Below are 14,600 nucleotides of genomic sequence, written 5' to 3'. Positions count from 1 at the left end.
CATAATGCACAACCAAAATTTGTGGATTAAATGTATTTTCATTTTTTTATTAATTTGCCAGATACTTACTGAGCACCTACATGTATGCCAGGCACTGTTTTGGCACTGGGGATTCGAACAAAGCAAGTCTTTAGCCATTCTGGTGGGATGAAATGGACAAAATGAAAATATAATGTTAAGGAATGTGTACTATTAAAAAGTAGGGTAGAGAGCAATGACAGACAGACAGTGCTTCATTAAATACAGTGGTCATGAAGTTTTTCCTGGAGAAGTAATATTTGAACAGAGATCTGGATGAAGATAACCAAGGGAAGGGCATTCCAGGCAGAGAGCCACCATTGCCCTGAAGGTACCAGTAAGAAGGCTGCTAGTCTGAAGTGCATGATGGTGAGGTAGAGTGGTGAAAGGCGATGGTGGAAAGCAGCCTGGGGCTAGATTACATAGGGGTAGATGTCTTTGTATTTTATTTTGTGTATGATGGAAAGCCATTGGAATATTTTGCTAATTTTCTTATTTTTGTATATCCTAATTCTGTTACTTCCTAAAAAATGGAAGTAAAAAATAAAAAAGATAAATGGTTTAAGTGTCAGAATTATAGACAATCTGCTTTGATTGTCTTTTGGGCATATTAAGTGATTCATCATTTTAATCAAATACTAGGCCAGTTCAACAAGCCCGTGGGCCTGCTGTATTGGTTCGCGGAGATTATCCTCTTTAATCTGTATTCCTATAGACATAACTTCAGTTGTTCTGCAAAGCCATTTGAATCACAAAATGGTTAAGTTCCCTTAGCCATCATTATCTGAGTTATTATAGACCATAATAAAAGGAATTTATATTTCACTTGGTAACATTTTCCGAGAAATCATCCAATAAAACGTATCTCAATCCAAATTAAGGACAGTCAACATTGTCCTTTGGCACTGAAATTTTGGTGGGTAAGACTTGTAAGATTTTATTAATCTATCACATACTACCTCTCACATTATAGATTATCAGGATATATTTGTATCAATTGAAATGTGCCTTTTTCTTATTTATGGTGACATCTTAATACAATTTACTCTTTACACACCAACCATGTCTTTTAGTCACACCTGAATATGTCATGACCATATGCAAATATGTAGAAGAATATGTAATTTATATGCTATTTTATTCTTTGATTTTAAAATGTTTGAGTAAACATTTTAATTTCAAATTAAACACATAATTTAATTTCAAATTAAACACATAATTTCAAATTAAACACATAAATCCTGTTGTCTTATGTTTTGAAGCAATGGGTATCGAAGTCATTCTGGCCATCTCTCTGGGTCATACATCTAGTTTGCTAACAGAGCAGATAGCAGATGTTGATAACTGGCCAGGTTAGCTATATTTATCAAGATATTATTTGAATAGGAAATTATAGATGGAGACAAATATGCCTTAAATGGTAAGAAAATTTTTTGCTTAATAATTCCTTGTTAAAACTTTTTATTTTTTGGCCCTTTACAGTTAAAAAAGCTAGGTTTTTTATTTGGTTTGTTGTAATGAATATGAAAGATGTGTACTCTGTATAGATCTGAAAATACTGCCTATTCTAAAAAAAAATGGATACTGATTATTTCCCTAGCATTGGAAACCACAGAGAGAATCCTAAAGAGAACACTTTGGGTTGAAAAAGTATTCTCGTTTTGTACTACAGTTAATGGGCTTATTGTCAGGTCGATATACATAATAGAACAGTTCCCTTCAATTACTAATTATTTACCTGTCTAGTTTTTTCCCCTATCTGCTTACATAAGGAATGGCCAGCCTTACTCTTCTGTAGATTATGATGTCCTTTTTATATGCTATAGCTCTGTTTTTAATTTCTTCAAATTCCTTTGCATAGTCAGAACAACATAAAATACCTTATAATGTGTGATAGCAGAGAGCTTTCCAGCCATTTTCTAACATGAGGTATGCATTTTAGCTATCAGTACAGTATTAAATTTATTGTAAAATTCACTGCTATTACCATTTGCATATTCTTTGTTCCTCCACACTGCCAGGAATTTGTTCAATTTTTGAAGGTTTAGTAGACAAAACAAATGTAGTATTATTAGAATTTTCACTGCTTCTTTATGTCCCTGCAAACTATAGAGAAAGCCAGATTTGTTCAAGTTCATTTGGTTGACTTTTGGAGTATTGCATTGTCTTGGGTATAAGCAGGTTATTCTTACAGTTTAAATTTTGTGACATTAGAAAAAAATAAATCATTTTAGGTCCAATTTATAGGAGATAAAAATGACCCATTATTCCAGAGTGAAAGTGCTATATTTAAAATACAACTGTGGCTTACTACCTTTGTACCAGAAATCAAATAAATATATACCTGATTTAGGTCAGGGGCAGATTTATTGGTTTACAACTTTGGAAGTTGGGGAGTTTTCTGCTAGTTATGTTGTATTTGTTGTTGAATGTAGTATGGGGAGTTTTCTACTAGTTATGTTGTATTTGTTGTTGAATGTAGTAAAGTAGTACTTCATGTAAGAGTATACACTGATTTTGAAACCGAGTTCAGTGCTATAAAAATACAGATTTATCTACTGTTTTGTTCACCTGACAAGAAGATATTGTTAACTAGCATGAATAACTTGTTTATTCATTGATCCTTTAGAAATAATGCCTTTGTTTACATTTACAAAACCAGTATAGCTAAACTGGCTTCTCCTACAGGTTTTTCTTCTGTCAGTATACAATATAAAAAGACATTTTGCGATAGAGCATTCCCCATCATTTCCATAAATGTGGCTTCAGTCAGAATGTGAATGAGTTCCTCATTGGGCATTGCCTTCCTTCCTATTTATTCCTTGAAAGCATATTTTAGTTACATAATCCTGTTTCCAGTGAGCTGTTATCATTGTATGTAACCATTATAAGCTTTTGGCAGAGGAGATGCAGAGTAAAAAAGTTTATTAGGTGTACTTGTTTTCCCTAACATATTGAAATTGTTTCCTCATTGAAAGAACTTTTGCATTTAAAGGGACTTTCTCAGTTGACAGCTATCAACGAATGATCATAATGTCATAAATACATAATGATGCTTTAAAGGTCATTAAGGCTGTTCCCTTTTAAAGGCCTGGTTTGAAACCACCAATTTCAAAACTGTAACAGTCTGTCCTATTTATAACACTTCAAGAGAAGATGTTTTCATAGCCTCCGAAGATTTTAACCAGTTTTTAGCAAGTCTCTCTTAAAGCCTTCATCCAGCAGGTTTTCTCAGAAGAAGTAGTGGGAAAACAAATCATAAGCCGGTAGAATGTCTTCTAAGTTGAATTTAACTTTGCTTTAACCTAAATAAATTGATAAAATGTTTTCACATTACTATCGTGTGACGTTTATCTCCTGTTTTTGTTATCTTAGTTTTGTGACGTGTCCTGACATGAAATTCTTTCTGCTTAGTTTTTTTTTTAATTTTTAAAAGTTTTACCTTTGTGAAATTGCTTTATAATGCATGGAAAACTAAAAATATTATCAGAAATTAATACTAATTTTTGAAAAAACCTAGCAGCCAAAAAAAGTCTTCTATCAAAGGAAAAGTAACTTTAAAAATAAGCTTTCTCTCCAGTATTTGTATTTGTAAGAAGTCTTTAATGTACACGGAGGCCTGTTATATATACAATATAGTTGTTGCTTAATTAAAATATTAGAAAGTGTATATAAAAGGTGGATTTAACTTCTGAAAAGTTAGTTCTTTGTGTCTGAGGTGGGGAATTCAGAGGCAGGAAAGGGAGTCAGCTCAGTCGAATCAAGAAAGAATGTTCTGGAGTGTGTTATCTGCCATACCACCAAACCTGTATGAACATTCAAAATATTTGGGGTGCTTTTTAAAATACAAGTTTCTGGGCCCAATTGTGAACCCGGTGGCTCAGTATCTCTGGCATGAGGCTTGAAATATACATTATTAACAAGTTCTGCAGGCAGTTCTTGCTTAGCCTGGCAGTATCCTCATTCTGGAGCCATTAGGAAGTATCATTCACCAAAAGTGGGAATTGACTGAGAGGACTGAGATTTAAGAGAAAAAAAGGGGGAGGAGGTAGTTCTGAGAAACCTGTGTGTGTTCTGGACACATTTAAGCTGTTTTACATTGTGCTGATTTTTAAATAACACCTCTATTGAGATGTAATTCACATACCCTGCAATTCAGCCATTTAAAGTGTACAATTCAGTAATTTTTAGTATACTCAGATATATGGAACTAAGACCATAGTCAATTCTGGAACCTTTTAATCACTTGATAAGCCCCTTACCCTTAGCTATAGCATTCCTTTGAACCCTATTCTCTCCCCATCCCTAAGCGATCACTCATCTACTTCCTGTCTCTACAGATTTGCCTATTCTAGACATCTCATATGAATGTAATCTTTTGTGACTCTTTCTCTGACCACACCAGTAAAACTCCATTAATTGCCAGCTGATTATTCCATTACTTTCAGTGATGCCCTGTGCTATAAATTGCTTCACAGATGTGTTCTGGTTCCTCCGAAGGAGAAACTCCTTAGGTTAATGTTTGAAGTTTTTTTCTGTTCCCAAGAGTGCTTTTCCCAAGTGTCTCTTTCACTTTTTCTCTCTAGGAATCTAGCCAGCCAGTAATGTAACCTATACCTAGCGATGAATCTAACAGTTTCTTCCCAACTGCTTTTTGCCACAACTTCTACTGTTTTTGTTGTTGTTGTTTTTTATAAAGTATAAATTTATTTTAATTTTTTATTTAGATTCAATTTAACGTACACTGTATTATTGGTTTCAGAGGTACAGTTTAGTGATTCATCAGTTGCATACAACACCCAGTGCTCATTACTTCAAGTGCCCTCCTTTTTTTTTTTTTTTTTTTTAAGATTTTATTTATTCATTTGACAGAGACAGCCAGCGAGAGAGGGAACACAAGCAGGGGGAGTGGGAGAGGAAGAAGCAGGCTCCTAGCGGAGGAACCTGATGTGGGGCTTGATCCCAGAACACTGGGATCAGGCCCTGAGCCGAAGGCAGACGCTTAACGACTGAGCCACCCAGGCGCCCCTCAAGTGCCCTCCTTAATGCCCATCATGCAATTACCCCCCACCCACCTCCCCTCCAGCAACCTTCAGTTTGTTTCCTGTAGTTAAGAGTCTCTTATGGTTTGCCTCCCTCTCTGTTTTCATCTTATTTTATTATCCTTGTCTTCCCCTGTGTTCATCTGTTTTGTTTCTTAAATACCACAGATGAGTGAAATCTTTGGTATTTGTCTTTCTCTGACTGACTTATTTTGCTTAGCATAATACCCTCTAGTTCCATCCACGTCATTACAAATGGCAAGATTTCATTCTTTTTGATGTCTGAGTAGTAGTATTCCATTGTATATATACACCACATCTTCTTTATCCATTCATCTGTCGATGGACATCTGGGGTTTTTCCGTAGTTTGGCTGTTGTTGGACATTGCTGCTATAAACATTGGGGTGCAGGTGCACCTTCAAATCACTATGTTTGTATCCTTTGGGTAAATACCTAGTCGTGCAATTGCTGGGTCGTAGGGTAACTCTTTTTTTAGCTTTTTGAGGAACCTCCATACTGTTTTCCAGAGTGGCTGCACCAGCTTGCATTCCTAACAGTGTAAGAGGGTTCCCCTTTCTCCACATCCTCACCAACATCTGTTGCTTCCTGAGTTGTTAATTTTAGCCATTCTGACTAGTGTGAGGTGGTATCTCGTTGTGGTTTTGATTTGTATTTCCCTGATGCCAAGTGATGTTAAGCATTTTTTCCATGTGTCTGTTGGCCATCTGTGTGTCTTCTTTGGAGAAATGTCTGTTCATGTCTTCTGCCCATTTCTTGACTGGATTCTTTGGTTTTTTGAGTGTTGAGTTTGATAAGTTCTTTATAGATTTTGGATAGTAGCCCTTTGTCTGATAAGACATTTGCAGATATCTTCTTCCATTCCATAGGCTGCCTTTAGGTTGCCTTTTAGTTTTGTTGACTATTTCCTTTGCTGTGCGAAAGCTTTTTATCTTGATGAAGTCCCAATAGTTCATTTTTGCTTTTGTTTCTTTGTCTTTGGAGATGTGTCTAGCAAGTCATTGTTGCAGCTGAAGTCAAAGAGGTTCTTGCCTGTGTTCTTCTCTAGGATTTTGATGGATTTCTGTCTCACATGTAGGACTTTCATCCATTTTGAGTTTATTTTTGTGTATGGTGTAAGAAAGTGGTCCAGGTTCATTCTTCTGCATGTGGCTATCCAATTTTCCCAACATTTGTTGAAGAGACTGTCTTTTTTCCATTAAATATTCTTCCCTGCTTTGTCGAAGAAGAGTTGACCATAAAGTTCAGGGTCCATTTCTGGGTACTCTGTTCTGTTCCATTGATCTATATGTCTGTTTTTTTTTTTTTCCTAGTACCATACTGTCTTAGTGATTACAGCTTTGTAATAGAGCTTCAAGTCCAGAATTGTGATGCCACCAGCTTTGGTTTTATTTTTCAACATTCCCCTGGTGATTCAGGGTCTTTTCTGATTCTATACAGATTTTAGTATTGTTTGTTCCAGCTCTGTGAAAAATGTTGATGATATTTTGATAGACCTCTACAACTTGTGAGAGTGCCCTAAGGCTTGAACTTCACAGTCTGTTGCAAATGAATTCAGGTCCTTTAGAGAGACATTTAGAGCTCTCTCTTCTGTGACTTGCTTCTCCCCGGGCAAAATCTTTGAGCCAGGTCAATGAGGTGGGAACAATGTCAGACTTCTGAGTGACTCTATAGAAGGTAAACATTCAGTGGAAAGAGAGTGGTCCTTATCTCTAGATCTTGGCTTGCTTCTCCCAGTGTAGAATCTCTGCCATTGATGCCAAGGCAAGGGCAATCAGGTCCCCAGTATTCTCTGTGGTGCTGTACCCGAGGTAAAGCTTCCATCCCATGTGGGGGCCTGGGAAAAAGAACGGGGTCCCCATCTTTTGGCTGTACTTGTCTGGAACTTAGCCTGAGGTGCAGGTAGCTGAGGCAGGATAAGAAATGCTGATGTCCTGCCCTTCCTGGGAAGATAGCTTTAAAGCTGGGAGCTGGGGGGAGGGGGAACCCTGTGTTATTGGCTCTCCTAGTCTGGAGTGGAATTTCCATCTTGCTGAGCTATGAGAGCGTAAAGATGGACTGGATTTTGTTTCAAATACCATAGACTTTGCTGTTCTTACTTTTAGTAGATTTTCTTGAATATAAGTTTATTAATTTTCTGTTTACTCATAGGACCATTTACAGAAACTTTAAATGTGCTCTTCTGAAATTTTCATTGAGGGACCATCCGGGTGGCGCAGGTCATGATCCCAGCATCCTGGGATCGAGTCCCACATCGGGCTCCCTGCTCAGCGGGGAGTCTACTTCTCCCTCTGCCTTTGCCTCGTCCTCCTGTCCACGTTCTCTCTCTCTTAAATAAATACATAAAATCTTTAAAAAATGAATAAATAAAATTTTCACGGAGGAGTGGGTCTGAAGGGCTCTTCATGCTGTCTTGCTGGAAGCAAATTCTCAGGCAGATTGTTTTTAAAGTTGTATCAGGTAGTAAGATGATAGTTAATGTAGAGGAATTTGAGCTGTACATGGTCTTGGATTATTATAAACAGAAACCTAAAAAATAGCAATTTTCATGGTGTTTGCATATTCCTTATATTGTAATTTTAGTTTTTACAAATATTTTGAAAATTCTCCTTTTTATTAATATGCAGAAAGGAAGAAAAGGGATTTAGTATTTCTCCACACTTAGGCTAAAGTGAGAAATGGAGCCCCTGTTAAGCGCAGAGGTATCAGTGATGATGCTGGTGATGATGATATTACTTGTTACAAGAACTGTGCTTCCTGATGATTATTTCTAACCTCAATAGTAAGCTTACAAAGTAAGAAAGAATGTCTTTTCATATATGAAGTAGCCAGGATTTTAAAAGATGTGCCTAAGGTCTCAGCTCAGATTCTAATTCATGTCTGACCTCAGAGTTTGGGTTTTTGGCGTTGCTCCTAGCTGCTTCAAAGTGAAAAATCCCGAGAGAAAGGCAAAAATGCACCAGAGAAGTGTTAGTCTGATCTCTTCCTTGTGTAAGTCTTAGGGGAAAGATTTGTTTGAAGTGTCTTCTCGTGGAATGAAGGATACTTAAACTGGAGCTTGTCAGAAAGCTAGTCTTGCAGAAAGCACTTTGTGTTCAGTTGCCTAGAAATAGAATTTGGAAATTTTATCTCCAAAGTGAAATTTTTTAGTACATTACACTCTGCAATGTGTAGTATCATTAGCTCCTTGAGATTAAATAAAATGCCTGGTTTTGTTTTCTGATAGATTTATTGAAGAGTTTTGTAACCAGTGCACTAGGCTCTCTAAACAATCCTTATCGAGTTCACTTAGCACAGTGCTTTGCGTATAAAAGAGGCTCAGTAACTATTTTTGAATGAATGAACATAGCCTTTTATTTAAAAACCAAATTAGGTGTTACTTTTTCATTCAATAACCGTTAACGGAGTTTCCACCGTGGGCCAGTCACCCTTTTGGGGGATAACTAATGAACAAAATAGACCAAAAACCTTTGCCCACCGTGCTGAATTTGGAATGGGCTCTTACTATTTTTTTAGCTTTATTGAAGTATAATTGACAAAATTTTAAGATATTTAAAGTGTACATCACAGTGATTTGATATAAGAAAATGGGTTCTTTTTATAAGAACTAGGATGATCAGTAGGGGAAGAAAGGGATAAAGAAAGGGGGGGTAATCAGGGGGAATGAAACATGAGAGACTATGGACTATGAGAAACAAACTGAGGGCCTCAGAGGGGAGGGGGATGGGGGAATGGGATAGGCCAGTGATGGGTAGTAAGGAGGGCACGTATTGCATGGTGCACTGGGTGTTATACACAACTAATGAATCATCGAGCCTTACATCGGAAACCGGGGATGTACTGTATGGTGACTAACATAATAAAATAAAAAATCATTATAAATAAAAAAATAAATAAAAATAAAAATAGATTAAGAAACTCAGGGGCATAAGAAGAAAAAAAACAAAAGAAGCATACAAATGTAATAGAATCACTACCCCACCTCCACAATAAAGGAAAATACATTTACACTTTCAAGAAAAAAAAAAAAAAAGAAAATGGGTTCTTTTTAATATTTAGTATAAGAAGAAAAGAATTAGTGATTGTTGCATAAATATTTTGTACCAGGTAAAAGTCATTTAGGCTTTTTGGCTATAAGCAACAGAACCAATTCAATTTAGCCTAAGCAAAAATAGTAGAATCTATTGTGTTATAAGAATGCAGAGATAGTGTGGAACCAATGAGTAGGAATAAAACCTGGCTTCAAGAAACAGGAGGCTTTGTTGTTTCTCTCATTGCAGTGTCTTTCATTCTTTTCTCTGCAGACTCGCTTCCTTTATATTTTAGCTCACATGACAGAATATAGCTGCCCTACAACCCCTAAGCTCTATAGTTCATTTCCAGTCACGCAGAGAGAGACCCATAGAGTCTGGGTACCAGTTCCTCAGGTTTGGTCAAGTGTTCACTCAGCCCAATCCAGTGAGCTGTGCAGGAGGTGCAGAATTCTTACAAATATGACTGCTTATGACTCGTGGTATTTGTGAATAAGCAGATACCACAAATGTCTGCATACACACTGCATAATTTTCACAATACCTTACAAGGTTGGAAATTCTTTCTGATGAATTTGGAACCCTGAAAGGTTGAATAACATACCCATGATTGCACAGCATGTAAGCTGTAGACCCAGAACCTAGTTCTTCTGACTCCAAAATCTTATGCTGTTATCATTAACTGTATACATTTTTTAAACCTGTCAACTTATTTTTTATTCATCTACAAGTGACTATAATATTATAGTGTACAATCTAATGATTTGATATTTTATATATTGTGAAATGATCACTGAGTCTAGTTTATACCCATCACCACATAGAGTTTTTCTTCTTGTGATGAGAACTTTTAAGATTTACTCTTTCAGCAATTTTCAGATATACAATACAGAATTAACTGTAGACACCATGCCTGATAGTACATCTCCAGTGCTTGTTTTATAACTGGAAATTTTTACCTTTTGACCCCCCTTCACCCATCCATCCATCCTCCCACCCACCCACCCACCCACCCACCTCTGGCAACCACTAATCTTTTCTCTGTTATTTCTGAGGGTTTTTGTTTGTTTGTTTTGATTTCACAGGTAAGAGAGATTACATGGTATTTGCCTTTCTCTGTCTCATTTAGCATAATGCCCTCAGGGTCCATCCACATTGTTGCAAGTTGCAAGATTTCCTTCTTTTGTATTGCTGAGTACATACTCCACTGGATCTCACTGGGTTGTTGTATTTGGAACTCTTCTTGGTTTCCTGGATCTTGATGTCTGCTTCCTTCCCCAGGTTAGGGAAATTTTCAGCAATTATTTCTTCAGATAAGTTTTCTGCCCCTTTCTCACTCTCCTCCTTCTGGGACTGCTGTAATGCGAATATTGATTTGCTTGGTATTGTTCTTTCAGTTTTAATTCATCTTCATTCTTTTACTTTTTGCTGCTCTGATTGAATGAGATCTGCCCTGTCTTTGAATTTCTGGAACCATTCTTCTGCTCCATCCAGTCTGCTATAGAACCCATCTATTATGTTTTTCAGTTCAGTTATTATACTCTTCAGCTCTATGACTTCTACTTGGTATTTTCTTTCAGTTTCTATTTAATGAAATTCTCACTTGGTTCATGCATTGTTTTGCTGACCCTCGTGAGCATCAGTATGACCACTAATTTGAACTCCCTTATCTCTGTTTCATTAAGGTCTTTTTTTGAGATTTTATCTTTTTCTTTAGAATATACTCCTCTGTTTTTAATTTTTTAAAATCTTTTGTGTTTGTTTCTATGTATTAGATAAACAGCCCCTTCTTGAAGGAGTGGCCTCATGTAGGAGATGAATTTCCTCAACTACTTTTTAAAAAGGTGTTGAGAGACAGTATCACTACACATCATTCAAAGAATCCATCCCCCATCCCTGCAAAAGAAGAATGTGTTCCCCTTGCTAATACTTTCTAGATGCCATTATTACCTTACCTGTTAAGTGTGCATGTTCTTTATTGCTATTTCTAATGCTAGTAGCACTTTTATCTTACCTTTTATTATAGTTACATTATTTCAAGAAGTGTATTTATATTAATAGGATCATAACAGTATGAAACCTTTTAACTGTTCTCAGTAATAAATTCAAAGTGATTGACTTATACCTTGTTTTCTAGATCATTGAAATATGCACAATTAAATTTTAATGAAAAAAATTTCAAAAGAATTTTCTTTTTAAAGTTTTGTGTAGGGGCGCCTGGGTGGCTCAGTCGTTAAATGTCTGCCTTTGGCTCAGGTCATGATCCCAGCGTTCTGGGATTGAGCCCGCATCGGGCTCCCTGCTCAGCAGGAAGCCTGCTTCTCCCTCTCCCACTCCCCCTGTTTGTGTTCCCTCTCTCACTGGCTGTCTCTCTCTCTCTCTGTCAAATAAATAAGTAAAATCTAAAAAAAAAAAAAAGATAAAAAAAAGTTAAGTTGTATGTAGTTGTTCTTTTGTTTGATTTGTTTAACTAGACACAATAAATTTAACACCTGTAGCACAAATCCTATTATAATAAAGATATAGGTAGGTTAGTAATCTACTATATAAAAATTGGAGAAAATACCTTATTATTAGAAGCTCTTCTATCTTATAATTTAGGGATAAGTTTAATTTCATTTGTGATTTTTATAAATTTATTTTGAAGACATGTAAAATGTTTTCAAACAATTGTATCATATTTCAAAAAAGGGGTTTGTTTCTTTCCTAGAATTCTTTACTGGTACTTGTCATAGCGATCTTACCCAGTCTCATGGTTTTATATATAATATGTGTGCTCACTCCTCCCTAACTCTTCCGGCTCATCGTTTTCCTCTGACCTTACAACTTGTATATCCAGCTGTCTACTCAACAGCACCACTTGATAATATCAGACATAATATGTCCAAATTCAATTTCTTACCCTCCCCAAACAGAAATAGTAAAACCTGCTCTATCCTCCATGTTTCCGTCTTTATTAATGGCAAATCTGTCCTTCCATTTGCTCAGTCCAGGAATGTTAGACTTATCCTTGACTTCTCTTCTGCCTCACATTTGTGAACAAATCTTACTACCTTCAAAATATATCTGGCATCTGACTCATTCTCCCGGCCTCTGTTATGTTTCTACCCTGGTCCATCCCATCTTTATTCTTTATATGGATGATTTCTGCCTGCTTCCATCGTTGCTTGCCTATAGTCTATTCTCATTAGCCTGAGTGACCTATAAAACAAAAACCAGATTATGTCTCTTCTCAGAACCTTTCAGTGGTTCCTCATTTTTTCCAAAGTAAAAATCAGAAGTTTTTACACTGGCTCATGAGGCCTTACACAATCTGTTCTCTATACCGCCTGCCTTCTCTGACTTCATCTTTTTCTATTTTCTGCCACCCTGGCTCTCTTGCTTTTTCTCAAACACAGAAGACACCATCTGCCTCAGAACCTTTGCACTGACTGAAACACTCTGTAGATATCTTATGAGACGTGATCTTTCACCTCCTTCAAGCCATTGCTCAAATGTCACCTTTTTCCACGAGCTTGTACTCTACCCCATTTGAGATCTTAGCCCCTTCTCCTTTACCATGCTCTATTTGTTCTCTAATATGTAATACTGTGTAACTTACGTATTTATTATATTTTCCTTGATCTTTTACCTCCTAGTAAAAGTTATGAAAGGGCCAGCAGTTTTGACTTTTTTTCACTGATACATTATCCAGTGCACTTACTGTGCTTGGCTGTAATTTTTGGTGAATGAATAATTGCATGAAAGAATGTTTTTATGAAACTGTGCGCACGCATGCATGCATGTGCATGTATGGGAGTTGTATGAGTTTATATAGAAAAATAACATAAGTTTTCAATCAAAATATTTTCTCTTAAATTGGGTTTGTGGAGTATATAATTGTTGGCTAAGGCACATCTGTCTTTCCTTCATTTGAGCTTTTTTGTATATGGGACAAAAGACAGCAATTTCTAGATATTTAGATCAAAGCAACAGATGTTTTTAAAACCATTTTTCAACTTCAAGAATGATTGTGATAAGTATCTGTAGGTCAGTAAGTTAGAATTTTTTATAAAAACATGATTATTAACTGGAAATTTAAAGAGATAGACATCTGAAAAGTGAAGTCTTTAATTTTAGTAATCCCATTCTAAGCTTAGTAGAAATTTTCCTTTCTCTTTTTTTCTTAAACTCTAAACATAGGCTTTTTCATGCACTTTAGAATAAAGAAATAATCTTTTAGGTGGAATGTTGTGTCAGCCATAAAAACTATGGTACGCATACCCTCGTATTATTCTAGAAATTGTACAGCATGTGGTACTTTTAGGATAAGCTTACCTGTGAACTCCTTCCCTTATCAAAGGACTATTTGGTACATACCCTTATACCCAACCAACATAACATCTTAAGCTTGATATATTTCCCAAATCCAAATCCAAGTTTTTTCTTATGACAAACAGCACTACTGCCAAACATTTCTGATTTATTCTGATGGAGAAAATTGCCTGTTTCTTCACTGATTTAAATTTAGTCTTATATATGAACATTTGCTAGCTAATTATTAGTCACATTCATTATGACTCTTAATTGGTAAAAACATAAAACACTAGAATTTTCTAAAGAATTATATTACCGCATTGTGAAAATACCTCTCAGGGTCAATTTTCATTGTTAAAATGTTAGATTTAGAGTAGTTAATCTGTGGTGCCTTTCTTCCACAGTTCTGATAAGATAAACAGTCACAAATGTTAAGAAGATTTAGGATGAATTCTGGATTCCAAATGATCATGTTGTGCCAGTATGCATAGATCTTCAACTAGATAAATAAATCCCTATATATCCTTTAGTCAAATAAGTTTTTGATTCATTCACATGCAGGTACAAAGGAATTTCAGAATCCAGAAATGTACATACTCAGAAAGTCCATGTGACTTTGTGCTGTGAGATTAACTTTTGTGGAATATAAAGTTTATCCTGGAAGGAAATATGTACTTGTTATAGAGCTTAATTCATTTGTATCCAACTTGTGAGTTATTAAATTTAAAGTTTTTTTATAGAGTTTAGCAAACAAATGCAAGAGCGACGTGGTTGAATATCTGTTTCTGAGAAAACTGCTTTGTATTTATAGTCTTATCTCAATCCATGGTGACAACTAGCTTTTATTCTAGCGAGAGATATAGGAGGGGGGAGCCTTCCAGTGGCTTGTGTGCTATTTAGATAGTCAGCATTCTGTAGTTTCAGAATTGAGACTAAATAAATACAGTCCTGAGAGGGAAACAAAAGAAGTTTCTTGTTATATGTTTATTGATCTTGTGATTTCACCAAAGGAAAAAATGTTGATCGAAACACCTAGAAATCACTGATAACTCTACAGAGTTTATGACAAGTTTTTCTTTGGTGAGTAGCTGAAAACCACGCTTAAGAGCTGAAATGACCCAAGTACTCTTAAGATATCCTTATACTGCTTTGATGCACTCAGGTTTTTCTTACAGTAGTATCTTGTTCCAGATA

The 14,600-nt window shown here is 36.0% G+C and overlaps 1 protein-coding gene across 2 annotated transcripts in view; it reads left to right on the top strand.

Annotated features, from left to right (window-relative positions):
- CEP85L (centrosomal protein 85L) overlaps nt 1–14,600 on the top strand; it is a 161,491-nt gene that overhangs the window by 134,278 nt on the left and 12,613 nt on the right. The gene's annotated exons all lie outside the window — the stretch shown is intronic.

The sequence above is a fragment of the Ursus americanus genome, chromosome 11, assembly GCF_024610735.1.
Source record: "Ursus americanus isolate L20-20 chromosome 11, mUrsAme1.1.p, whole genome shotgun sequence".
Classification (NCBI taxonomy): Eukaryota; Metazoa; Chordata; class Mammalia; order Carnivora; family Ursidae; genus Ursus; species Ursus americanus.
Note: the sequence above shows the minus strand (reverse complement) of the source record. Positions and strands in the feature narration are given on the sequence as shown.